At 47.4% G+C, this 27,523-nt stretch overlaps 1 long non-coding RNA gene across 1 annotated transcript; it reads left to right on the forward strand.

Moving 5' to 3' along the window:
• Window positions 1–27,523, forward strand: LOC111849490 (uncharacterized). Its single transcript, XR_002839542.2, has 3 exons — window positions 1–99; window positions 25,181–26,138; window positions 26,624–27,523. It is a non-coding gene; the product is annotated as an uncharacterized lncRNA (long non-coding RNA).

Raw genomic sequence — 27,523 nt, forward strand, 5'->3', positions numbered from 1 at the left:
CAGAAGGTGAGGACCGGTGCGGACATGCCGCGTTTTCACAGTCGGATGGATGGACAGAGAGCTGCTCCTGGAAACGTCACCCCCGGTGGCCCTGTGATGGTTTGTGACCCGTTTCTTTGGGGGGGGGGGGGTGACATATGCTCACCACTCGTTCGGTTATGCGGTGCAACTCACCGTTTGGCCGCGACTCAGGGCGGTCAGCGTACGCGTCAGAGATGGGCAGGCCCTCGGTCGGTCAGGTGCTCTGTACAATATGTGGCATGGGTCGATTTGTTACATGCGTACTGTAATGGGTGGGGGCCTGGGTGGGGGGAGGGGGGTGCATGCGGGCAGGCTGAAAGAGCTGCTCAGGAGGGCCCAGTGTGATGAATGCAGACAGCGGGTAGAGGCCAGGCTGACGCTGCTCCTCCTGACCCTGGGGGACATGACTGGTGGGGGGATGGAATGTGTTGTGACAGCCCTGGGTATTGCTCATACTGCGCCTGCCTGCTGGGGGAGGTGTATGGCTCACCTTGCAGTAACAGGGGGGGGGGGGGTGAATGCTTGCTTCTGCAGGCTACGGAGGACTGGCACGGTCCAGCTAGTGTTGACCAGCTAGTTGCAAGGGCGTCTGACATTATGACCCCCCACCCCCCAGTGTGGGAGCTTTTGGGGGTAGGCTGGAAGGTGTGTGGGGGGTGCACTGTAGAAATGAGGCAGCCTGGAGTGTCCTGTGGAATCCTTTCCTGCTTCCTGCTACAAAAATGTATCACCTGTCACTGTGTGTGTGTGCGCGCGTGTTTTTGCACTGTTTGCATGGTGGTTTTACGGTTAGTTTGACAGAGGAGGAGTGAAGTGAACGAGCAGGCGGGGTGGGGGGGGGGGGGGGGGGGGTCATCCAGTGCACTGGAGTTTAACTAATTTCTCACTGGGAACAAACAGTCAGGAAGTGGGAAATAAATCACTGATGTATGTGTATTTGTGCGTCTGAGCTGTTGTGTGTTTGGTTCCGCGTCCCACAATGGGGGCTATTTACAAACACACAAATGAAATGTATACATGACAACAATGCCAGATTTGACTTGGCGCGGAAATTATAAAAAGCTGACAGATAAATATGTATCCAAAAAAGGTTTTCTGCTGAGCCCGTTCTAGTAAACGGCAGGGGGGATATCAATGAATAATGTGCACAGCACGCTTACGGTCAACAGGCACGCAGTGACGGACGGATCCGTTACCATTCGACGGAGATTTCCGGAAAGCGAGGGAGGCCGGGCTGGTGTCGGCGACGCCCGAGTTCCCGGCACATGCTCGTCACCCTACTAGAGTAAACGGATCCGCTGCGTGTGCAGACAGCTCTGTCTTCGGCTGTAAAATGAGAGAATGTCAATGTCAGCGACACCGCAAGAATCAATGTGTGACATTTACACTTCGGGTCCCCCTGAGTCCTTAAGCAAGCATTTGCTTTTATATTCTGTCTGCGTCTGTAAAATTCTGCTGTGGCCCTTACTTTCTGTATTACATTCCCATAAATATATAAACACACATAATCTGTATAAAATACTGCACTTATATGGTGTGTAGTTTAATTTTAGTTCCTGTCGTTATTCTCCTGAAAGGAAATGTGTTATTTAAGGGCTGGTGTAGCCCCCGGATTGTTCTAAACCCATTTCATTCACCTCTAGAGGGTGACCCACGTTTCCTTAGGAAATTCAGCTGCTTGTGTCTCAGAGACTCTTTCCCTGTTTTTTTCAAAGGAATTTTCCCATCAGGAATCCCAATCAGGATGGGTCTTACTGTTAAAATCACCCTGCAGATTGTCTGATGTAGGTCTTTCTCCCCCTGAGGCTCGCGATATGGTGTGAAGCGTTTGACCTATGCATGGTGACATTTATGTGAAGAGCCCAGCCCTCCACCTTCCTGCCGCCTATCCCATCCTCCGCGCCAAGGAAAGGTCCAGAACACAGTCTTGACAGAATCCCTGGCATCCATTTAAAACAGTCAACTGAAATATCAACTTGTTTAATAAAACCAATATTTACATTTTCTGATGCTTTTACCATCAGAGACTTAATATTTTACCCAGGTATACATCGTTACTCTCTGTGTGGCTCCTTAAACAGATATGCTGGGTATAGTGGTTAGGTAAAGTGTGCCAGGTGCTTAGGAGAACCTCCGCAGTAGATCTACGCCTGAGTGGGTTTATCTGCCACCAAGGGCACCATCATAGGTCACATGTGCTTGTGTGAACCTTCTCCATACGCGATACGTTGGGTCGGGTGCAGAGCTGTTTCTTTCACATCTCATGGCATCTGATCTGCCAGTGCTAATTGTTTATTTGGGATCAGACATGCACGCAAAGTGAGCTAGGAAGGAAACCACAGAAAAATCAGACGTTTGATATGTTCTTTGTAATCTATAGACAGCTTTTATCCATCTTTTTATGTCTGAAAGGGAACTCTGTAACCTCAGCGCAGTCTGTCAGACTGTATTGAGTGATCTGGCAGATTGCAGAGTGAAAGTGACGGGTATTTGGGTTGTACTCTGATACCGAAGCACCTCATTGTGTTTTCTAGAGCAGTTAAGTCTAATCGATCTGGGCGTGGCATGCTTCAGAGGGTTGATACTGATATGGTTCTGCTTGTTTAGAGCTTGGCTAAGATGCTGTTGAGTGTGGTGGAAAAAGTCTGTATGGTATGCCATTGTTATGCTGATTGTGTGATACAATAGATGTTCAGGGGTAATACTTAGTCTAACTAAGTGAAGTATCCCATTGACCTCATATTTAACTAATCTGTATTCCTCAGATTTTAGATATTTATCAGTCAGCCTGTCCATCCCTGTAGCAGGAGGAGGTTAGGGGCCTTTCCGAAGGCCCCTTGATGAAATCAATCAAGCTTTGCGATTTGAAACATTAACTCTCATAATCAGAAACACAGCATCCTAACCCACTGAGCCACACATCTTTTTTTTCCCTCCTTCAACATTCTCAAGAAAATGCCATCAATTAGCTAGTTATTTTCATTAATACATTAAGTAATTCAATTGCAGTATATAAATAAAACCAAATGCATTTGTACGCTCTGTGGTTCCATTGTAAGGTGTTTCCATATTGCCTTCGGTGCTGTTTGGATGTCAACCGCAGCGCTTAATTTGATTGTTGCTTTTGGTGGCCAGCGTCGTTGCTCACGTGGACCATCCATTGTTGTTAATCTTTAACGTGAACTCACAGGCGTCCCACGGCGTGTGCCAAACACTCTCTAAACTCTGGGCCTCTTTTCTACGTTTACACAGAGAAAATCACCTAAATATTTTGATTAGGTGCTTCTTATTATGGGGTTGTATCAGCTGAGTCAAATGTAAGGCATCTTTTGCGTACGTAATCTCGATTGTTACCTTTGTGACACGGCAGACAGTGTTTACTTCTGGGCCAATATAAATTGTATTTACGCGAGTACTGTTTGGGACACTGCGAAGCTCGGCTGTGAGATGAGACAGCTGAGTTTTCGTGCGCCGTATGAATGCACGGTTTATATGACCGACCTGTTTATATTGCAAAAGTATATTTTACAACCCTGTACCCCCCCCCCCCACACACACACGTTTATTTAAGCATAAAATATTTCTGACTGCCTTGTAGCAACGTTGGTGTTTCCAAGCATTTGTGTAAATCACCAAATGGGCTTGTCGTGTATTTATCGAGCATTGTACTTGGTCTGCTTTGCGGCCCGCTCTGACGCTCGCTTTGTGGGATGAGGCTGCCTTCTCCTTTCAGCCTGAGCTGTTGGTATCGATCAGCGGCTTGGTAATACGTTGCAAAGCCGCTGGGGAAACCCTGCACATGTGATCACACGCCACAAAGGTTCTTGTGTGACACAGGCTTAAAGGAAAGCCTTTGGAAAAAGAACGTATTTTATTAGTGTTACTCTGTCGTCGTCCTGTCCGCTTGTGGCACCTCAGAGTTGTATGTGGTTTGTGTAGATGTCCTCAGATCCATCCATCCATCCATCCTTTCTGTTTAATGTGGTTGAGGCTCACTATTAACTGCAGTTTGTTTTCATTCATTTGTTTTCTAAAACTGAGCTGCCATTTGTGTAAATATCAGACAAATGAACAGGATTAGTGTGCGCAAGGTCAATTTCTGTATTACAGATTCAACATAAATTTGACAATAATGGAAACTCGTTTTTATTTAGCTAAAAGGTTTTGTTTTTGCGAACACAAAGATGCGAAGCTTCTTTGTATTTTCCTGTTTATTCACTAAAATGGAAAATTTATCACACTACAGTTTACTGTCTACTCTCCCTGTTTACATTACGCTCTCGTAAATAGTTTATTTTCTCCTGGTATAATTCGGTTATGAGCATTTATTTTCCCCGTCCGCTCCTTGTGACCCCGGGTGTGAGCCAGGGCAGGTCGGCGTCCCCACGGTTCGTGATGGATGGTCTGAGAATTCCAACATGGAAGAATGTGTCTCTGGTAGCATGATATTTCACCTCACGCTTAAAGGTTATTTCATCATTGTATTTTATTGTTTTTTTTCCATGTTGTTACCGGTGGGCTTGTGCTCCTGTGTGTGTGTATGTCTGTGTGTGTGTGTGTGTGTGCGATTTATCAGGCTGAGTGTGTTTTTAATTCTGGAATCCCTCCAAACCTTCAGCAAACCCCACATTTCTGCGCAGTATATGAAGTACTGCAGATGGCGCCGGTCCAGCCTGAGGCTGCCTCTCTTCCTCTTCATTTGTAGCAATGCCCAGGTTCAGCGTGAGGAGCTGAGTAGCGGTGAAAAGCCATCCGGGAGCCTGAGCCGTACGTGGGGCCTCTGACCTTTGGGAGCTCCTTCTAGCCACAGTTACTAACAGGGGATCATAGTTTTAACCCCCCACCTCCCCAGCCCAAGTCTAGCTGGATCAGGTCGTATATGTTTGCGGACTCCACGGTTCTTCATTACGGTGTGTGTGGACTGCGATGTTTGCACAGTGGTGCCGTCCCATAGTGACACGCTCAGAATTGTTCTAGGTGGCTCTCCTTCACTTATTCCCTGAATTACTCCACTAGCACATCCAGAAGTACACGTAGGTATACCTGCACACTGCTGTGGATAAATGTAATCGATTGAATCCTGACCCACCCAGACTCACAAAAGCCCATTTCACGCCTCCGGGAGGCACCATGGCCTTAGCGTTGACCGAGTAGCAGTGGTTGAGGCTGACCTGGCCAAGGTGAGCCATCTATCCACCGTTCGAGGTGGGGGATTGTCAGGGTTGGATTGGGAGCTGCAGGGTCACAATAGGGCACTAATGACCCAGAAGCACGACGCAACCCACTTTAGCCTGTGACGAGATGTCCTCAGTCAGACAGTCGGGGGACAGCCGTGTTACTCTGCGTCAGTTTCAGGGTTAGCTAGTCCTCTGAATAGCTGAAGCTGTGGAGGCTGAAGCTTCCTGAGAAGCAGATCTGCTCTGAAAGGGGAGGCGAGGGACTGGAGCGGCGTTAACGCGTGACATTGTTCGAGGCGATGCCGCTATCCTGTCCTGGCCCCAGTCAGTCCAGCTCACTGACACAGCACATTCTGGGTTCTGTGGTCTTTTCGTTCATCCTGTTTTAGTCTGATACATGTGACGCGGGTTCCCTGTCCGTGGCGCTGGAGAGACGTGATGCATGATGAAGGGCCGTCAAACTGCGTAGCGTGGCTCCTGCTATCAGGCTGCCATTTGTCTCTCCGAGGAATATCCTCATGGGCGAGAAAAGTCACTGTTTTCCATTTGTCGAAGGAGACTCGAAAATTGCCTTAAAGCCGCTGAAGACGCATAATCAGATCAGGGTCCAAACCGCTTATTCCTTCGGTGAGACGCCTGTGGGATGATGTCACTTTGGCCCTTTTACGTGCCCTTGGGCCTGGGGGGTGGGGGGTGCGTGTGTCTTGGCACGGATCACTGGCCATGTTGCGTACTCATGTATAAAGTATAACTATTGACCAGCCGAGGGCACTGTGGCAGCTGGGCCGACAGTGTCCCCCGTCCTGCTGCCAACAGCAATGTTCAGTTTAGCAGCAATGTTCAGCTTGTCCCTAGCAGAGCCAATTGAATAAGTCTGGGCTCTGATGGGACTGAACCAAAGGCCAAGGTAGGTCCTAGAAGCTTTCTGTGGATGAAGAGCATATCAAAGGCACGTTCGCCATGGTTCTCCTGATAGCTGAAGTAATAGAGTGCGGTTCTGTATTACTGTGAGTTTTTAGTGGAATGAGCTGCTCAACCACATCCGATCATCAGGCTCCATCTCCACCTTCAAATGCCTCAAGGCCTGTCTGTTCCAGGAACAGCCCTGCTAGGCCGACACCACTACATGCTCCCTGAATGATCTTAGGATTACAGGGGATTTATTTGAATAGTTGTCTTATTAGGTTCTTGCTTTGTTTGGAAGTTATTGTATAGTTCCTGCTCTAATACTGTTTACATTTGCACAAAAATGTGTGCCAAATAAAATGAAAAATGTTTCTAGCCACACCAGGTGATCGTCTTGGTACCTCTGTAAGTGTAATTTGTCGGTTTAATACTCGGGAGCAGAGACAAGGGCATTGAAGAGGCTAGGATACCTTTTTCTGTGACTTGTGATCATACTGAGTTTGAAAAACTGAGTAATCTTTCGGGGAAAGTGCTTGACGCTCCGGTCAGTACGTTGACAATGCCGGCTTTTCTAAAGGATAAATAATAACAAGCGAAGCGCCCCGATCTCATAACATGCTTAAGACTTCGGAGCTGAGTGATAATTTACCGTACAGTATTTTGACTGAAATCTTAATGCAATGAGGATTAAAGGGATTACAACATAATCTTGCGTAATCCAACACGCCACGGACAGGGGCAGGCTTGTAACGGTGCCGCAAACCGTCCGCGCTCCTGATGGCACCGTCAGTCAGTGCGAGGATTAAAATTAGCAGAAGTTTCTAAAGCCGTGTTGCGGCAGAAACCGAGGAGGCAATTTGGGGTTTCGGAGGCGCACCTCAGAAAGCGCTGGACAGCTACCCAGAGGACAAAGGACCCATCCGATGAAGGAGAGATCAAACTAAGAAGATTTCATATCCCTAATTTTTTGTTTTTTAATATTTCTGCGTCTCACGGGGTCATTAGAAACTAATGCATCTAGTTTCATGCCGTTTGATTTGGATTTATATATATATATATTTAAGTTTTGATAGTTCTCATTACCACTTTCCTGTTTCATCAGTGTGTCTGTAACTTTCCTCATGAATATATTTTGTGTTGGAGAGTGCAGATTTCTTGGTTATTTTATGGATTATAAAATCCTTTTGAACTGCACAAACTGTATGGGGTCTCTGTTATACAGATGAAGTTTTTGACACTTTTGTGTCAAAAAAGACCCCATGGAAGCTCCTGCTATCTCAATAAAAATATGATAAAATAAGAACACATGTCTGGAAGAAAAAAAGAAAACTGCAGTATTCAGTGTTTCAGTACAGCTCAGTATCAGTACACATTTTGGGGAAGTGCATCCCATTTTTTTTTTTTAATTGAGACAGTTACATTTAGTCTAAAATCATAATAAGAAGGTGCAAAAATTAGTTTATGTTAACATGTAGATGATATAGATATATAAAAACATGCTAAAATTGGTGTTCAAGATTAAACATTACACAATTAAGTATTTAGTATTTTGCATTTTATAAATTTGCAATCTCAGTTACAAATGCTGCTTTCTTTGCTCTCTGTTGACCTTGCTTAAAAATGTCTGTAAATGTAGACATTTCTAAATATTCCCAAAATAATCCTTAAATTATAATTTTCAAACTTGTTTTTAAAAGCATTTAGCAGTAATAATCGCACAGGAAAATTATATTTCAAGCCACAATTGACACGGTCTCGCTCAGCTGTAATTCTAGCTGATGTGATGGATGTCATATCAGTTGTAATTATTAAAATGAGGTCCTTGTTTTAGGGAGGACAGGCCAGTGGTGTTGTCTCCACTCGCAGAGATTGACTGAGCGCTCTTGGCTTGGGGCGCCGTGGACGCCAGCGCTGTTTTCAGGGTGGGGGAGGGTGAAGGTCGTGGTCGGGAGACCGGCGATCGCGATGCAGCGCGCTACAGAAACGAACGTCCGGCCGGCCAGGCGCAAGGCGTGCGCACGACTCGAGTTGCCCGGTTTAGGTTAGCCGTGCGATGCTACACATTTCTAGAGTCATTGATTCATTGGAAGGGGAAACCTTTCACTTTACTGGACAATTTCATTCATAATTCATGAACTGTTACTCGTATGTATCATTATTGTTATTTGTTTTATAAACCATTAAGGTGACACCATAAATAGAGAGCACCTAGTAATAAACAATAACGGGATAATGCAGAAATATGCTAGCTAACGGTTGATTTACGCATCTATTGTCTGAGCTTTTGCACGAAACCTTCCACTTCTGGCTAAGAGCAGCTGTGTGCGTGAACCGAGCTGTCGCAGTGCCCCCTTGTGTTGCCTTTATAAACAGCAGTTGCTGAAGTAGTTGAGTGTAATCGGAACTGTGGCGTTTGTACAGCACTTTTACTTGCACCGTTCACCTGTTTATTTTAGCGAATGAGTTGGAAAAAGGGGTCGAATTCATCATGGATGATGTAGGCGGCCAACACAATAGCGTACATATTTAGCCTTTTTTTTAAGTTTTTTTTTTCCTCTTGGGATCATCGCCTCCGCAGCGCTGATGCTAACGTTTCAGAAACGTGCACCTTGTGAATGAGATAAACGCAGGAAAGCTCTGTCAAACAATTACACTAAAAGTGTATCCCCAAGGAAGGAAAGAGGCAATCTGTGCACTGGAAGCGGGGGGCGAGGTCTGGAGGGGACAAATTCGTTTTAGGATATCAGGGCTACTCCGATGGGCTGGAGTTGCACTGCATATTGTGTGAATGTTTTCTATAGCGGCAATAAGAATGAAAACTTCTTTCCCCTAGCGGCCTTAAATCGTGGGAACTGAGGGTGCTTGTTGAGATAAAGGCGCCCAGAACGACGTGTGAATCCCGCCAGAGCCGACAGGGGGCGCAGTGGCAGCGATCTGCCCTCGGCGAGTAAACGTGTAATTTAATCGGGCTTTTCCGCTGACCTAAATCTCCGAGCGTGTGGTTTCCTGCCATTTTCGGGACGTTTGTAGTCCTGACGGCTTCTCACTCACTATTTCTATTGTAATAAGCCTGACGGCCTCCGAATTATCCAAAATCAGGGGGAGGATACTGAACGTCCTAATGGTGAGATTGAGATGAGGTTAAAGACTCCTCACGTCAATGAGGGATTCGCTCATCATTTAACTTACGTAATTAGCCCGAGACACAATTACAGCTACTATCACTATTACTTGCACATTTGCCATTGTCAGATTACAAGCAGAAATATGTGATGTAGTTTATCACAGAGGGGCCAAACTCATAACGAGATTAATGGCAGTATGTGAGGAGTTCTGAGTACCTTGTGATACTGGCGCTGACTGAGCAGGCGGTGCGCCCAGGCTGGTGAAGGTGTGCTGAACTCATACACATTTTTCCTACTGCCTCCTTTTTCCAGTTCTCTCTCCGTTGTTGCTCAATAACCACCAGATGATCTTGTCATCTTCAAAGGGCCATTTTGAAGGGTCACGCCCCAGGAAACCTCTTCCCCCTTTCTGTTGCCCCCCCCCCCTTCTTCCTTCAGTGTTATTTCAGGCCTGCAGACCTTCGCTGTTTGTCAGGGAGCATGACCCCCGCCCCCTACCCAGTGATTTCTCTCAGGAAACCTTGGGAACTGAGATAGGAGATGCCTGCTCAGAGTCAACTGTAAAACTACATTATGTTGGGAGATATAATAGAGCGTACATACAGTCTGACCCCAGGCATTTTTTTAGAACCGTTGGGAGAAGGAATGTCAAGCAGTTAGCTTGTATAAGACTAAAAAGGTTTGTCTCTCAGAAACACATCAAATCAAGCATCTACGCTGAGCTTTAATTTGTTTAATCTGCTGTTTTCCTGTGACTATTGGGGACAAAATAAATATATCATTGTTTATTTTGATAATCTCACAGTGTATAGGGGTGGGTTTAATGGGCGATTCCCTCTGCTGGACATAAACATGCCATTCTCTCTCGTTCTCGTTTATTCTTTGCGCCGTGAACCATGGGCTGCGTTTGGCCTTGGCTGCCCACCGTAATTATTTATTTGTTAACCATCTACAGAGAGGCCGCCATTCTCTTTTGATAGCTAAGACCCTCACCAGCGCCCCCTGTGGCTCCGACCAGGAGCACGCCGTGGCCGACAGCAGGGTTTTACCAAAAGATTAGCACTGAGAGGAGAGGATGCCTGGCTCCAGAGCTTTCCGAGAAGTGGACAGTGCGTGTTTGTGAGAGAGTTCGTGTTTGTTTTCTCCCTGACAGCCATTTGGCTTGGGGGGGGGGGTGGGGGGACAGGGAAGTATGGAGTAGTTCAGACTCCCATGATGGAATAAACCGTGTTCCCTGAGCATGTGAGTCCTTTTCCCTTATGTGAGAGTGAGTCCTTGCTGGTGAGTTCTTATGGGAGTGAGGATACTGCACACCACAATCACAACTGTGGCTCCAGCCATCAGTATCACATGGGGCAACACACATCACAGCAGGACAATGTTTCTACACAAAAACGTGGTGGTTTCTCTATTTTTTTTGCCTGGTATGGTAAAAAAAAAAAAGTTGGTTGTCTTCTTTTTTTATTATGTGTTATCTCCTAAATGTGTTTCTGTACAAAGGAGCCTTTGCATCTCGTATCCGTGGGCGTGTTATTAATACGGCTTACTCTACGTTTTAGTTATATCTTTCAGGTGCTGAATTATTTAAATGAACACATCAGCTGTTGTGGTGGGATGCCTCTGTCCATCTGTCCACACCATGTTTTTTCTACACCATGGTGTGTTTTGTGTCACTTGTGAGAGTCGGGATGCTAAACAGGAAGCGGGATCTCTACCATCATCCCTTCAAATCCTGTGGGTTTGTGTCAGATGGACATGCCTGTTCCATCTGGGGAAATCCCACCTCATCCTGATACTTGCAGATGCTCCTGTGACTTGCGACATATAACAGTGACAACCCATTCTACCCCACTGTCACCCAATACAGCTGTATGTTTAGAGAGTAAAAAAGAAACTTGGACAGGAACATGACATGATACCAGACAAGAAACAATAACGGGGCAAAATGTCAAAGACATTCTGTAGTAATAGCTTAGGGATAGATTGTACCCACAGTGCAGTGAAGGAGTGCATAAGTCTAACTCTAAAGGATGTTAGTTCAGTTTTCATCTTCTTTGCATTAATAGAAACTTATATAATTTAACTACACATCTTGTTGTTGTTTTTTTTTTTTGAATATATGTACGGATATGGGAGCGACACATTCAGCTGACCGGCATGGAGTGTAAATGTCCGCCCCGCGGGCCTCTCCCTTCTCCCCCGACGTATAAAATGAGCAGGCAGGGCCGTAAATATCACTCTTCTTAACCAAGAGCAGTCTTACGCTGACAGTTACTGCGTATGCGGTGTCAACAGCAATAACCTCGGCATGAGATTTACAGCACAGAAACAGCGCGGACAGCTAAACGCCTCCCACTGAGGGGGCCGGGGTCCCCCCCCACCTCGCACAGCTCCCATCGCACCCCCAACTCAGGTGCGCTGTATTATTAGCCTGCTATGCTGTTCTGTGAGTCTCTGGGGAAGTGTATGGTGGTGTTGTTCTGTTTTATAAGCAAGGTGTCTATTTTGTGAATTTCATTGGGGTGGTCACTGAAATGCCCCCACAAAGTTGCACATGCTTCGAATCTGGGGGGATTCCGAGTGCATGGTCATGCGTCCATCTGTGGACTCCACAAATCTGCCCTCCCCCGTAAATTAGAAGCCTCAGACGCTGCAGAAACACCCTCTACATGTGAGGCTTCAGGCCTCGGCCTGGCCAGTTGGATGTTAGATTAATCCCTCTTGTTAGAGACCTTAAAGGAGGTGGGGGGGGGGGGGGGGTCCGGTCCAGCCTCATGGGATAAAGAATATTACAATGTCTCATTAAAGATTGAATGGTAGGTGGGTACAGAGGTAGCTGGCTTTGATGGATTAATAATTGCATTTTGTTAATCCAGTCCAATGAATGATATTAATGTCTGGAAGTACAGGAGGAATGCAGAAAGGATTAACACAAAGCATCATGTCCGTAATAAACGGCGACGCATATAACACACTTATTGGTGTGTTTCTGTGATGAAGTATGGGGTCACCTTTGGAGCGGTTCGGCTGAAAAGTTTGCGTAAATGCCAGCGAGCTTCAGAAATCAATAGGCAGCCGGACTACCAGGAAACCCGCTATGCGCTGTGCGTACAATCAGCCTGTTTCCATGTGTGCTGTATGTGACAGGGCGGTTCAGAAGGTCAGCCGAGGTAACCTCCCCCCCCACCCCCCAACTCCTCGCTCTGGTGGTTTCTCAGAGTGCCTTGCTGACACTGTGGAAGATGAAGGTGTGTGGTGGTGGTGGTGGTGGGGGGGGATGTGGCAGCTTGACCCTCAGTCTGCATGAAAATCTCAGCCACTTACGTGTGAAACCCCCGTACATCAGAGGCGTTCGGTCTGCACTGCGGTTGCACTATCGGCCGCGGCATCTTATCTGACGTCTTGCTCGCTTGTAAACGCCGGTAATAGGTCCCGATTACACCGGGAAAAGATAACCAATGGTACTGCTGAAAAAAAGCCCTGGAACCTTGTCAAGAGGGGGTCACGTCTGAAGACAAACAAACCAGAAATTACTCCCTCAGAGGCGCAGGGCTCTCACCCCCACGCACTACCTAGCTCTTTGAAAGGTATTTATCTGATTTGTCTGCTGGGTTCAGCGCCTAGCGTTTTAAATAGGCCTTCACCTCCATGGGTCTTTAATTGTGGACCTTTTTGCAAGGATCACTGGGCAAAATGCAGGTGCACGATGCGGGGAAAGCAAGATAATTGAACGAGCGAATTAGCAGCGGATGCAGGCAGGGAGAGGCTGCAGGGATTTGCGGTTGTCTGACACTGGATATTGACTGTTGAGTGGCCCCCCGCTCCCCCCAAGCCTTTTGCCCTGTCTGCTGCTGGTATAGAGCAGGAATTTCACGGTGCCAGGTGCTGTGGGTGAGCAGCGCCAGATCCGCGTGTGTTTTGGCACTCAATGTGCTAGCTCCGTGTTCTACGCACCGGAGGAATTTGGGCAGTGGCTCGTCTCTGCTTCCCATTCAGAAAACGATGTGGCCTTCCTGTCTGCAGCCTCTATGCCCCAGCAGAGGATTGGCCAAGACAGCAGGTCAAAAGGCCCAATTTAAACCCTCATAGTTTCCTATTTAGCTTGAATTTGCACTTTGGAGTTTTCGACACCCTCTGGAGCCCAGACCTTAGTTTGTGGAAAGAAATCTAAAACCGGAACCGGCTGAAATCAGCTTCCTGCTGCAAGAAAAGCTGTCACTTATTACGCCATTGTGTGCATCTTCTCCATCCTGTGTCTGGTTCAGGTTAGAGAGGCATCACTGAGGAAGAGAGCCAATAGGACGTCAGGGACGTCGGGGGCGAGTGTGACCTTCAGAGGTAACCTTGGCTTCAGCATCAGTTTAATACACCCGTCAATCAACACGTCATCAGTAGGACCTTCACAATGGAGCTTTGAAATATTTTGGAAAGCATTCTTTTAGAAATAGTTGTTGTCTTTCTCATGGTGGCGTGAGAAGGCGGCTGCAGAGCACTGTCACCATAAAAGCAGAGGGTGTCCTGCACACAGATGTTGGTAACACCAGTCCCTCAGAGCCAATGTCACGTTTGCAGAGGGGGTGACATTGAGGAGAAGAAGGCTGGTAGGCTGAAGAGAGGAAAGTGTGGAATGAGTTTTTGCATATCCCATCATGCTCTACTTTCTAAGACACATCTATAGTGGTGAGTGTGATGCTTGGGGACTGAGCACAGGGTCAGCCATCCATCCAGCCTCCCTGGAGCATTTTTGGGGGGGCGGGAGTTAAGGGCCTTGCATTAGAGCCCAATGGAGATGTAGCTGCAAAGCATATGATTCGAACTGGCAACCTTCTAATCACAGCGACAGAAACCTAACCTAAGGTCTGTCAAAGGATTTAGTCTGGACTCAGAAGCAGTGAATGACAAGGATCGTGTCTAATCAGAGAGCTGAGGATCATCTTCAGGAATAGGCTAAGAAGATGATCTATTGTTCTACCTGCTTCAGAAGCACGTTTCCTCATGCACTGTCCCATACACCTTCTTGTTTGTTTGTTTATTTATTTTTGATTAATTTGTTTGGTGTCCTGGGATTTATTTATACTGGTAATGCTTAATCTTATCTTGTTTTCACCTAAAACTACCCAGCTGAATGCTGGTCATCATTCCTTTATTTTGAGTTTGATCGGAAGCAGTTTGACAGGATGTGTAATTTATTTGTTGGTTTTTTTTTTTTCTCTTTTCCGCCGCCTCTCTCTTGAACTCCGAGACATTGGCACCGCTTATGTAATAACAGATGGAAGACGAAATTAACACGTCTCGCCGCTCGTTATCCTGCGCTCTCTTTATTTTTAATGCCGCGAGCGAGGACTCCCTCTCCGTGACCCCGCCGCCACTGCCAGCTGCACCTGTCGGCAGCATCCGCGCTCCTTCCCAGCGCCTAATTAGGACACGGGCGACGGGAGCCTCTCGCAGTTAGGGGGAGCTGGCGAGCGCGTCACCACCATCACGGCGGGGCTCACTTCAGGGGCGGACAGAGGCAGGGATGGACAGAGGCAGGGACGGACAGAAACAGGGACGGACAGAGGCAGGGACGGACAGAGGCAGGGACGGAGCACACGCTAAACTGCCAAGAAGGAGTTGTGTGGTCATCTCGTTCAAAAGTGTTTTATCCAGTAAAACTCTTATTAATGCCTAAATATAGTGTTTTGACCCAACATTTCCTAGTACCATCTGTATTGCATGAAAGATATATGAAATGCAGCTTTATTCATTTTTGCAAGTATAGGTACATTGGAATATGATTGTTGTCACATAACTCATCTCACTGTCCTTTTTAAAGACACATAGAGGTGAGAGCAAAGCATCAGACATTGATCTGGGGCCCCTAGACCCAGACCTAAGTACGGGATTCAAACTAACAACCTTATGTCATTTAGCCACACCTCATTTTGGAGAGCTGGCCGGCAGACACCATGAATGAGCTATAGCAGCTGAGGTATTGTTTTTGGTTTGACGGGCATCATTACCTGATCATTATTGCCTGTATCAGGGCTGATCAGTTTGAGAAAATCCTCGTCTCAGCTGGAAGGCTGCCTCTGATCTGGTCAGCAAAGTCCACTTAAGATACAGATGACTTGTAAGAGAATCAGAAACACAGGAAAACTGTTCAAAATTTCTCAGCATCTTGTACCACTGGCCTTCTCTCATTAGGTTACTTTAATGATTTATTAATTGTAATGCCAAGTCTGTGCTTCTGCTGCCCCTATTAGGTTGAAGTTGAGAGGATTTTGACTTCTAAGTATTCCTGGGACATGGTAATCATGTGAGAAATATCTCTGAGCTGAGCTGCCCCAGCACTGCAATAATGTATCAGTGTATTAAATTTAAAAGGAACAGCTGTATTTTTCGTATTTCCATGCTTGCAGAATGTGTGGGGAACAAAGCGAATTAAATGTAGGGAGCTGCAAAGGCTTGTGATGTGTCCTCTTCTCTCGAGAGATGTGTGTGATGTTGGAGGGCTCCCCGTTCTGTTGATCGGACCTCGACGCTGATTATCGATCGGGGTTTGGGCGCCACCTACTGCGCAGCTTTGAACAGACCATGTAACGGACACAGCCGCGTTGATCTCCAAAAATGGACAAAAGCACAAACAGAAAATGGACACTTTAGAGGAACGGACACAATGCCACAGGTAATTAAGTAATGAATGTGTTTCCATGGAGAGGTTACCCTCCCCCAGTTTCAGGCTGTGCTCCATGTCTTAATAAGCCCTAAAAGTGTGATTCAGAGGCACAGATAGAGACATGAATACTCGTCCTCAGGTGGCTGAGCGGCCCTCTCAGAGGAGATCAGAGTCTTGCCAAAATGGCCACTTGATAATACTCCGAATCGTCTATGAACAAACGGGCTTCCATCCTCCTCGGCTGGTTCTGTGCCGATCCTCCTCTGCCAGGTCGTCTCCATCACCTTAGTCAGTAGCTCTAAGCAGGCCACTCCATCCTGCCAGCTCCAGCCCCTCAATCGCTAATTTCCACACTTGTATCTGGGATTATTTCCTTTGATTATATCAGAAGGTTCTTCCAATTCATTTAGGATTTTAGTTCAAATGTCCAGTCTACTTAAGACTAATGTAAAATCAGAGAGGTGAATAATTATAATATAGGCTAATGCAGCTTCATAGTTGGGGATTTTGCTCTTCTGCTGTGATTTCTTCCAAAATAATTTCAATAACTACTCAACGTTTCCTCAAAAATGAACTCAGCTGTGAGTAATCAAATTAACGCATCCGCCTAGCTGGACGTTAATCAATTACCGACGTGACACCCAGTCCCTCTGCCCCCCCACACCCCCTTCCTGTGTGGGGTGGGCCGGGGGCTTTTGCCATTCCTCTGTTATCTCCCCCACAGACCTGGGGGTGAGAGCGCTCAGGGACACGCCGGCACCGCTTTGGTCTGCCTATTAGGGGACGTGTGAAGTGAAAATGGGCCTGGCTTTCGGGCCGCCTGCCCGAGCCGCCACGTCAGCCGCATTCACGGCAGCTGTAAACAGGAGCGCCGCCACTGCCAGAAACCGCCCAAGATCCAAAAGGCGCTTTGAAATACGATGAAGTTCTTTGAAACAGACCACATTTCCAAGCTGAGCGTCTGCATGCCAGCATACGGATAGAACCGGCCGCTTCGTTCCCGTTACGGTGTTCTGTACGTCCATTGTCCTGCCTCTTCCATCGACGCATAATTTAATCCTTTCATCTTTTGTCTAATTTTTTTTTTCATCTGTAAATGTTATATTTACGGGAAGCGATTTTCTAATTTGGCGACTGTTTCAGCGCTTGCCAGTTCCTGGGGCGGTTCTCGCCCACTGCGCTCCATAGCGTGCACATGGGGGCGCTGTGTCGTGAGGGGTCAAGGAAAAAATGGGGGGTGAGGGGGTGGGATTCAAGCATGCCTGCAGCCCGGTTCCTCCCCAAACCGACTCTGGGGTCAGCAGGCACCATGGCTCAGTCTAGTCCCACACACTCTCCTCCGGGGCGGGCCGGCTGGGGTTGGGGGGGTGCATTGTGAAGGTTCTGGATGTGTGGTGGTGGGGGGTGGGGTAGTGCTTATTCCCCTTCAACAGAACGCTGAGAGCAAACTGGCAGCATCGCGATGCCAGGGGTCAAGATGTGGCTGCATTTTGTTTTGTTTTTTGCATGATAAATAAGGCCGTGGGTTATCCATGCTGCCTGCGCTCAGCTCAAGCTGGAGGCCTCGCACGTTGCTTTCATACTTCAGAGAGCAGAACAAACAGCAATCACCGTGCATTGTCTCTGTGCTGCCTGTCAGGTGTGCTACAGCCGTGTGGCTCTAGCTGTGTAATTGAGTGAACGTGGGTGTAGATTATTAGTTATGTTAGCCACCAGTTTGTGTTTTTATGACGCCGCATTCGGGGGGGGGAATAACAGCGGTTCCCGGAACGGCAGCGTAATGATGCAGCATACTGATCACATGTGCGAATTTGCAGACGGGATCCATGTGTGAGCGGAAAGGGGCCCTGAGGGGCCCGCTGGTCAGGCCCCGGGAGATGCCTGCCATTGTTCAGGATGCCCATAATCAATAATTTCCATAATTGTGAGCATCTAAACATGGAAGGCGGCGACGGGAAGCAGAGCCGAGGACCCAGCGGCCCCCGCACACCGCCCCGCCGATCCGGGCTGCCCGTGACAAACGCCCGTCTAAAAACAGCCCCTGCAGCTGGCGAGGCAAATGCGCCTTTCAGCATCCCCCCCGCCCTCCTCCCGGGCTCCACTCGTCCCGATAAATGTATGGAATCAGCCGCCCGCTTAAAAACTACAATTACAGGTGATATACAGATTGAAATCACAGGGCTGAGGTTTTTTTTGTTGAAGAAAATTGTCCTAATGACAGGTTTGGCGGATGGGGTGTGCGAGAGCGAGTGTGCGTGCGCGTGTTTGCCGCGGGGTGGGGGGGGGGGCACCGTTCCTTTCTTTTTGCCTGTGATGGGGTGGGGGGGTCTGACACAGCTGCACCTGGCGCCGCGCGTTGCTGTGCCACACTTAATGATATCGGATGATATCATTAGGCAGAGTGTTCATAAACAGATGTTAACCCAGCGCCTAAATAGTGTCAGCTGATCCCACGTGTCCTGAAACAGTATTATTTATATACAGCGTTTAAGTTTGTCATGTTAATAACCCTGCTATTAGCACCGTGGCGGCACGAATACAAATGGCAGCGGCGGCACCCGGGCCCTGCCAGGATCCGCACACAAGCCGACTTAAGTACATCCTTCGGGTCTCGAGAAGTGGCAGGATAGCGCCACTGAGCCGAGGACGTTTTGTTCCGCTGGCGTGCTCTCCACCCGAGCTTGTCGCCGCCAGGTGACATCTGCAGGCAGAGCATGTGGGGCGCTCGTGGGAGGGGCTTCACCTGCAGTTACCCCCCCCGCCACACGCCTTTCTCGCCAGTCCACGAGGCCCGTCGCAGAACCCTCTTTTCTCCGCTGTCTTCTCCCGCCGTGATAGACGACAGCATGCGGAGGTAAAGAACGAGGGGTAACAAAACACGAGGGAAGCAGAAGGTGTGGCGTGACATTTCACCATGAACATATGCGGCGATTTACGGGAATCATGGGAACGCAGGGACCCTCCACCTCGGCACTGCGATACGGCGTGCAGCCGCTGCACGCTACACGTGTGCTTGTCTGTTTAGAAACACGCGTGTCCTTAAATAACGACGAGCAGGTGGAGATGCACCTCTCCGTAACAGTTCATACTTGACCCAGCCTGTTAAAATACAAAATTAATAAAAATGGGGCACATTGCCGTTTTAATGTAATATATATTTAGTAAAGATATTAAAGCATTTAACCACACAACAAATGAGTGGTTAACAGTCACGGAATAAATGAAATTATTATTGTTAATATGGATGATAATGGTAATAATAATACTATTACTACTACTAGTAATAATAATACCAATTTAAGTTAAGATAATGAGAAGCGAATGGCACTCCCCGAAATAGCCACAGGCGGCCAGGCAGGCAGACCCCCGCGGTGAGATCAGTCTTCGGGAAAGCTTCCATTTTCACTGGCCCTAATATGTGTGTTAACCGATTTATGCAAAGTTGAGGCCTCGCACTATTCCGCAAACTGCCATTCTATCCCCCTGAAAGGAAGAGCCGCCCATTTCACTGCCACTATTATGCTTATTTGTCCTGTCAGGGCTGTCAGGCTGCCTGACTCTCCCCCCGAAACGGCCATTAGGTACCATTCTGTCATGTGACAGGAGGCATTCTGCTGCTCCTAAAAACCTCTAATTATTTCCTTCGCCAGAGACGGCGGCGGGTGGGAAGGTAATGTTTAACCTTTCGCGTGCACCTGGGGAGAGCTGCTCCGGGGAGCCAAGGTGCCCGTGTGCCATTCCGGCATCAAAATATGACCTTTCATGGCGGCTCGGAGAGGCCCTGGCACCGTTGCCGCGCGCTAATGCTAATGCTGATGACTAATTTATGCGTCAGTCCGCCACATCTGATGCACTCCGGGTGGCGCCACGGCCGGAACAGCGCGGAGTGTGAGGGAGACGGGGAGGCGCAGGGATGGCCGCGGGGTTAAAGGTACCCCGCCGAAGACGCTTTCTGTCCGGTTTCCCGACCGCGCGCCAGCGACTGCGAGATTCCAGCAGCTAATTATGTCGCTCGGATGCATTCGGCATGAGTGCTGAGGCGCGGGCTCACTAACGCGCTTGACCTTTATGTTTCTTTACCCAAATTGGTGGCAATTGGGAAGCATGCAAAAGGCATGCATATTCCATAGTGGCATTTTTTGGGGCGTGGGGGAGGGTATTACTTAGTTGGATTTTTATTTAGTGATTTAATGAAAAAAAGGGGGAAAGCAGGTATGAAACAGTAATTTTTGATTGGCTTGTTCATGCACATGGTCAAACAGCTGGCTATGAATAATGTTGGATTTAATGAACCATTTTTAGAAGATACCCTTTTGGCTTCTCTGATCCCCCATTACAGCACCACCAGTAAACAAAAAAAAAATGCGTTCCATTCAAAACAATTAACATCTCCAATTATAAACAAAAATGCACGATTTACTTTGCTTGTTCCCTTTTTTATATTGATATGTAATTTCCTTATTTCTGAGGTTTAAAAAATATCTAAGAAGCCACTGGACCTGTATAAAAATAGGAAGGAATCAAGGTTTTTAAAATCCTCTTCATTGCAATTTTTAAACCTTATCGCCAACTTATTTGAAATGGAGGGGAGAAAATTTCCATTCTGATAATAAAAATTAAGAATTAAAAACATGTGAGATGTGTGTTACATGGACAAAAAGTAGAGCCGATGTTGCCTGAACACAAAGTGTGGTTCCTGCGCTGTGTTCTGCTGATTGACGGCCCCTGGGCTGGTGAAGGATCCTTTTTGTGGGTTTTTAATCACTTGCTACCTTAAAGCTGAAGCTTGGGAGGCATAAGGAAAATGTATGGTGGGGGGGTGGGTTTTGAAAAGACGGGACTTTGCCTTGGACATGGTGGTGTCATTGCCAAAAATATGTCTGCCGTCCCCAGATTCCTTTTGTGTCATATTTTATTAATAACACAGCTTTGCTGTGGATACTGTCTGCCAAACCGAGAAATGCTTTAAAGATAAAAATTTAAATTAAAAACACTACAGCTTGTCAATAGTTACAGAAAGGGAGGCCTCAAATCTGCAAACTGCGGCCTAGTAGCACTTTTAGCTGGGAGTTTCAGAAAGAGGAGTTTTCTAGATTAACATTAGTAAATTATTAATTGGAAGGTTATGTTACTTTGCTTTTTTTGTGAGGAAAAACAAACAAACAGGAAGGGTTAAACAGGTAAAATGGTTACAATTAATGACATTTCTGAAAGAGGAAAGAGTGCAAACACTGAAAATAGTGACCGCAAAAGAGGGCACATTAAATATTTAACGCTTTATTTCCACGAGCCATAAAAAGCATGCTGCTTGCCATTGTGATTCCCATTAGATATAAACATGCTCTGAGCATGCTCATCTTTTTTTAATAGATATAAGATTTGTAATTTATACATATATTCTATCTTCATTTAGGACACTGTAATCGAATAACGCTGAAATATATAATGCAGGTGGCAATGTTATTACATAGTTCGACAGATGTCATTTTTTGGTGTGTGTGTTTGTTATATGACTACTATGATCATTTAAAAATTGCATGAACACTGTTCCTGTAAATGTAATTTTTATCAATGAATAGTTTCGCTCTTCTGTCAGCGCCGAAGCCAGCGTGCTGTGTTTACGCAGCGGCAGTCTGACATGGTACGGCCAAGGACTATAAACCTTAACACCACACACTCCCACGCTGTCTCTCATTTTCCTTCTAAATCAGACACTAACACGCACACACCCGCACACACTCTTACACACGGTCCCCTGTAATAGCAATACATCAAACCACGGGGTCTTGGGCCTTTATTCATGGGTCATTCCTCGTATCCTTGACATCCCGTCACCGCAAATATGCGATGTGGTCACATGATACACGTTTTGACGTATCACCAGTGGCCATTTCCGAGACGTCAAGACCCGGCGCTGCCCTTAGGTAAACATAACATCTGCGTGGATCGAGGAGGCTACCTCCACCCTAACTTACTTAAACATTTCCATCTCAGCGGCATTTGCCAACAGAGTGAAATAAAAGTGTGTGTCTTTTTTTCTTAAGACGACGTGTGAAATGCTCAAAATCTGGAGCGCATTTTCCATCCGCTGTAGGTTATGTGCACATATTCTTTGTCTTTTATTTATTAAGGGAAATAAATGGGGGGAAAACCGGGTATAAGAAAAAAAAAAACTTTGCTACATATGGACTGTTTCTTCCAACTAATCAGCAGACTGATGGTGATTGGCTGGCGGCGCGGCGTTGGCCGGGCCCAGAATTAGCACAGCGCCCAGGTCTTTGCTACAGGCTGCACAGGTTGGCCGGGACTCTGCCGGGGAGCAGATGGCCAGCCAAAGCTCGCAGTCACACTTACCTTCCCCACTAAATCCCTAATCCCTCTGTGGACACTCCTCCAAGGCAGGTTTTGGAGGCAGAAATAGGGGTTACAATCTGGACTCGTATGCCGCTTGCCAACACGCGCACAACACAGAAATGCAAATCGACTTATTTGTGTTGTCCGACGGCCAAAGGAACGCTTCTTGAGAGTAATTAAGATACCTTGGAAAATGTTTTTTTAAAAAGATCGATAGTTTGAAATGCGGTGGTGATGCCGGAGCGAGCAACAGCGTGGATTTGAGCGTGTGTGTGTGTGTGTGTGTGTGTGTGTGTTTGCAACCCGTGTCGAGATGCCGGAACGTTCCGGGTGCCGACCTGGCCTGTTCACCGCCAGTTCTCAAGACGATCATTTTGTAGTCTTTGTATGAGTACGTTTTTGGTCAGGCTCACTCTCCATAACGCTTTCATAGGTACCCAGCCTGCTGCTGTTCTCCCTCTGCAGAATTAAAAAAAAAAAAAAAAACGAAATGAAACAGACCTGCTTGAGGTGCCGTGGAGCTCATCGGGCACGCCAGTGATATCGGTGCCTAAACGACACGCAGATGTTAATGTGCTGTTTCGTGCAGACGTGCCGCCCAGCTAAAATGGCCTCTTTAACTTCGCTTCCGCTGATGTCTGTCCCACAACGTGCCCCGAAAGCAGCTGAAACAAGCTAATGGCCCCCAGTGGCCCCCAAAGGAGCCGTCGCTTAACGGCATACGCGCTGAGCCGTCACACGCTAATGTTTGTTTGTGCTTCACTCCAGGAAATTACCTTTGCTTTGCTCTGCCACTAGAAGGATGCACTCTCGGTTTTAGCGTTTATTTTATCACTTGTGGACATATTCGTCTTACTCGTATCCTAATGTACTGAGGTTCTGGGCCCCCCGCACTCCGGGTCAACCCGTTAGCTTAGCTGGTTCCGGTACTTTCTTCCTGCTCTCTTTGATCAGTGGAGCTTCCGTTTTGGTAGGTGGGACCGCTAGGTTTGGTGACTCATGTCCGCCCCCCGTGTGCTTCTGGGATTGAGCCGAGTGGCATGGCAGGGGGGGGTGCAGGTTCTTTTGTATGTGTGTGGTTAATCGTGGTGTGTACCACGGTGAGAGAGGTCTGAATTCCTGTCCATTTACTTCTTTAAATGAGCTCTGAGATGAGATGGGGCGCCCTGTCTGACCCCATGTGGACGCCAGCAAAGCGTTTTACAGGATCATCACGGCACCTTAATTCAGCGTTTTTTATTTTTGCCGTTTTTTCTTTTTTTTGTTTTTTTTTTACACAACCCATCTGTGAAAATTAGGATCCCCTGGTGAATATTAGGAGCTCAAGTGATCCAAAAGCCTCCAGGAAAAGTGGACTGAACAGTGCCACCCCCGTTCCAGACCAGATGTCCCCCATGTCAGGGCTTGTGGGGTCACAGCGAGAGCTTGTAAAAAGGTCACGTGCAAACTGTAGGTTAAATTAGGTAATTGTGAATCTGTTCCCTGCGCCTGGCAGTGGGGTGGGTGCAGTGTACATTAATTAAAGGTCACGCTTGGCACAGCGGAGCGCATTAAATTGGGAGGCATGCTCTCCCAGCTCTTCCAGCTCTCCCAGCGACTGGGACCAGTTTACCAGAAAGCCAATTTTTTTTTTGGTTTGCTAATGAAATGTATGATTTGTGCGTTATTATCTTATTATTTATTTTACTTTTAACATTCTGTAATAGTACCGGCCTCATGCACTGCTTGTACTACAAGCTTGACGTGTTACCTGCGAGTACGTTGACTCATAACGAGGTGTCAGCGTGACACAGTGTCCTGGTTAACTGGCCCTGGAATGCAGCATGGTATCGGAGGAGTAATCAATTAATCAATTAATGGACTGTTAATTGAATTTTGAGGGGGGGGGGGGGGGTTAGGGATAGGATTTTGCAGAGGGTGAGAGCGTTTGCATGACTGTCACTCGCTTTCTCAGTGTAATGCAGAGACAGGGGCTGTTTCCTGCATCTCTTTCTAATAAATTAACCTACAGATGCGTCTGAGAGAGTCTGGTGACAGATTTGTCACCCAACAACGGAGCTGCATTTTGGGTCACGTCCCGCAGTGATACCTGTCAGCTGTCCCCCGCCTGTGGGATACCCGGGGGGGGCACATACCCCAGGTCCCCCCACCATCTGTCTGCGAGACCTCATCTGCTCCTCCGTGTTACCACCTGATCAGCCGTAACGGGGCCCACGTGGTGGGGGAGGGGGCATGCAGAGGGAACTGCAGCCCTGCCGGGAGGGGTCGGGAGAAATGGGGGGGTGAACCGGTGGATTAATTGGTGCCCAAATGGCGCCAAATGAATGCTGGGTAATGGCTTTGACTGCTTCAAAGGGCTGGAAGGGACGAAGGTACATACCGGGAGGGGGGGGAGGGGGACAAATATCGGCAGCAGGGTTATGTGGATATTTTAGAAAAAGTGTCCATCATGTTGATGCTGATACTAGCAGGCTATTTCCAGGCATTCGTCTTTAAGCCATGTGCTACCCCCCATTCCCAGAGGAGCCCCGCAGACTGCCCCCCCCCCCCCTCCGCCCCCAACCCCATAAAGCCGCTTAAACTGGGTTTGGCGTTAATTCACTTCTATATATGCAGTTCTAATATACAGCCCTTAATCGTTTGGGCTAAAGGAGAGATTTACACTAGAATTACAGATTTCCTCGGAGATTAAGGCTTTATGATGAGCATCTTTTGTTAAAGCAGAAGGTTAACCCCAGAAAACACTGCACACCTTTTCACCACGGAATGGTACTGTATGGTACGGGGAAGCAAATATACCGAGATGAAGGACCCTGTACATTTTGGGGAGAAAATGTAGTTTTTCAGCTGTAATTCCTCAGTTATAATTAATTACTGGTATTAATTTATTTTGCTAAAGGTTGGTTTCCTTGTAACAGCAGCAGTGATGTGATTTGCAGATCGTCACGTGAACCTGACAACTTCGGATGCTCAGGGTAATGAGTCCACAGCACAAGACGTACAGCTCGGAATCCTAGGAAGAGACTTGGAATCTCACGGAAAGCAACGGAGCGTGCGGCCTAAGCTGGAAAAGGGGCTGGCGAAAGGCTACGGCATTCAGGAATACCCAGGTGGAACTGTATGTGAGGAAGACAGAAGGGAGGGCATGCAGCAGGAGAGATAGAAGGAGGGATAGACAACAGGATATAAGAAAAGAAGGTAGAAAGAGGATCAGCCTGAAGACTGCGATTTGAATTTGGAGAGTCTGCATTTTGCTTGGAGGGGCTGGTTTGGTCTTTCAGGGGCCGACCTCAAAATGTTACCCGCCCAGCCCCTTCAGAATTTTCAACAACTAAATAAATTTCTAGTGAGCTTTCAGCATCTTCTAAATAAGGAAACATGTTAATTTATTATTTAGTGCAGTGACTGTTTGTGACCAACAGGGGGCCTGGTCTCTGTGAAACATTTAATTGGCGTCAACCTATAAAGTCTGACGAAAAACCCTCCCCCCATCACTTGCATGGACCGTATGTGTTGGCCATTACCAGAGAGCGGGGGCCCAAAGTAAGTTTTTGTATGGGGTGCCAGAAATAACCCCCCCCCCCCCCCAGGAAACCACAGGTCATACAGTGTGGCGAGTTGGAGCTCGCCCTGCTAGGAGACCTAGGATGAGCTTTCAGACAGGTGTGGGGAGAGAGAAGGTGGGAGGGCTGGAAGAGGGGCAGCTAGAGGGGCCCACATGTGGCAACTTGGCGGCAGAGTGTTCAGGTTCAGTGCCGTGCTCAGGATCAGAGCCAGGTTGGTGCAGGTCCAGTGGGCCGTGACGGAAATTCGTGGTGACCAGGATGCTCCAGGGTGCTGGACAGAGAAGGCAGGAGGAGGGCTGAGGAGGACCCGTCACACAGCTGCGAGAAAGAGGTTTGTACCTCGATTTTATTGTGGCCTGTAAGGGTGGGGGGTGCTAAGGGGAAAGGTTCCGGAGACTTTTGGATTAAATACAGGCAGATCTCCACTTACACAAAATGTGTCACAGATATTTTTTGCGGAAGTCTGGATTTACGTAAGCCAGTTTTACATAACCTGAGAGCTGCCTGTACTGCTATTCTGGATCACATTTGTTTTAGCTCAGATCAGGTAGGTTTCTATCTGTAAGAAGCTTAAGATTTTAGTGGTTTGTCCTCAAAATGTTCAAACATTTTGAAAGGGGAGTGGGATAATTATTTTAGCTGTGTTATAGATTGCAGCCTGGCTGTATTTCACCACCCTCTGCAGACGTGCAGGCCGTGGTATTTCTGTTATAAAGTGATGGAGCCCCCGCCCCCATACATGATTGGGAGGGTTCAGGCTCTTGAGGAGTTCAGCTTCTGAAGCATCATCCTAAGGCTGCCTTTTGTCACTTTCAGGAGCATCATGGGTAACAATGGTCCATGGCAGGCCACACACCTAACGCCGTACCGCTGACGAGGTGCTTCCATGGTGTCCCAGAGACTGGGGGCTGGTCTCAGTCTGCGCGGGGGAGGGGGGGGGGCACCTGAACTGTCACTCTAATTGAGCTCAGGAGATATTAAGCCCAAGGCCGATTCCTTCCCTGGGAGCTCAGAAATGAAACGGAAAATGAAGAGCATGGCCGGAGAGGGGCGCAGCTGAGTTACGGACCCCAAGGAGAGGGAGGAACACATCCTAGAACCAGCCAACCATCTCCAGAATGGAAGCCTACAGTCTCAGAGATCTACGTTTAATCCTCCTTTCCGCCCTAAACGGGCCGGGAGCAGCTGACGGCTACAGTAGCCCAGTACAGTCCCACTGGCAGGTCTAACCCAACACTGTGCTGCCTCACCCTCTCGCCTCTTATTTAACCAGGAGCTGCATGCGAGTCGCCGGTTTCAGCGTGATGCTGTCCTCCCCCATCTTTCACTGGCGTTCATAAGATCAGAGAAGGTATATTTTGGTGTGGCTTTCCAGCCAAAAAGAGTCTCAAGCTAATTAGGTTTAATTAACTTTGCCATCTAGAAACGTTCAAAGTTTCATACCGTTCTCTGAGAGTCCCTATGAATAAATGATAAATTAAACAGCGAAATGCTAATTCTCAGTCACAAATATGATTCGTCTTATTCTCGCTCAGAGTAATTAAATATTAATGGGCACATTTGAAATGAGGTCTAGACATTTTAACTCATCCTTTATTTTATATCTCTGTGTTTCATTTCTTATACAATCCACCCGTTTTTTTAAATACACATTAGCTTAACAAAAATGAAGTTCTCGTTTGTGGAATATGTTCCTATTTCGTAAATATTGTAACT

Source organism: Paramormyrops kingsleyae, chromosome 1 (assembly GCF_048594095.1).
Source record: "Paramormyrops kingsleyae isolate MSU_618 chromosome 1, PKINGS_0.4, whole genome shotgun sequence".
NCBI classification, from domain to species: domain Eukaryota; kingdom Metazoa; phylum Chordata; class Actinopteri; order Osteoglossiformes; family Mormyridae; genus Paramormyrops; species Paramormyrops kingsleyae.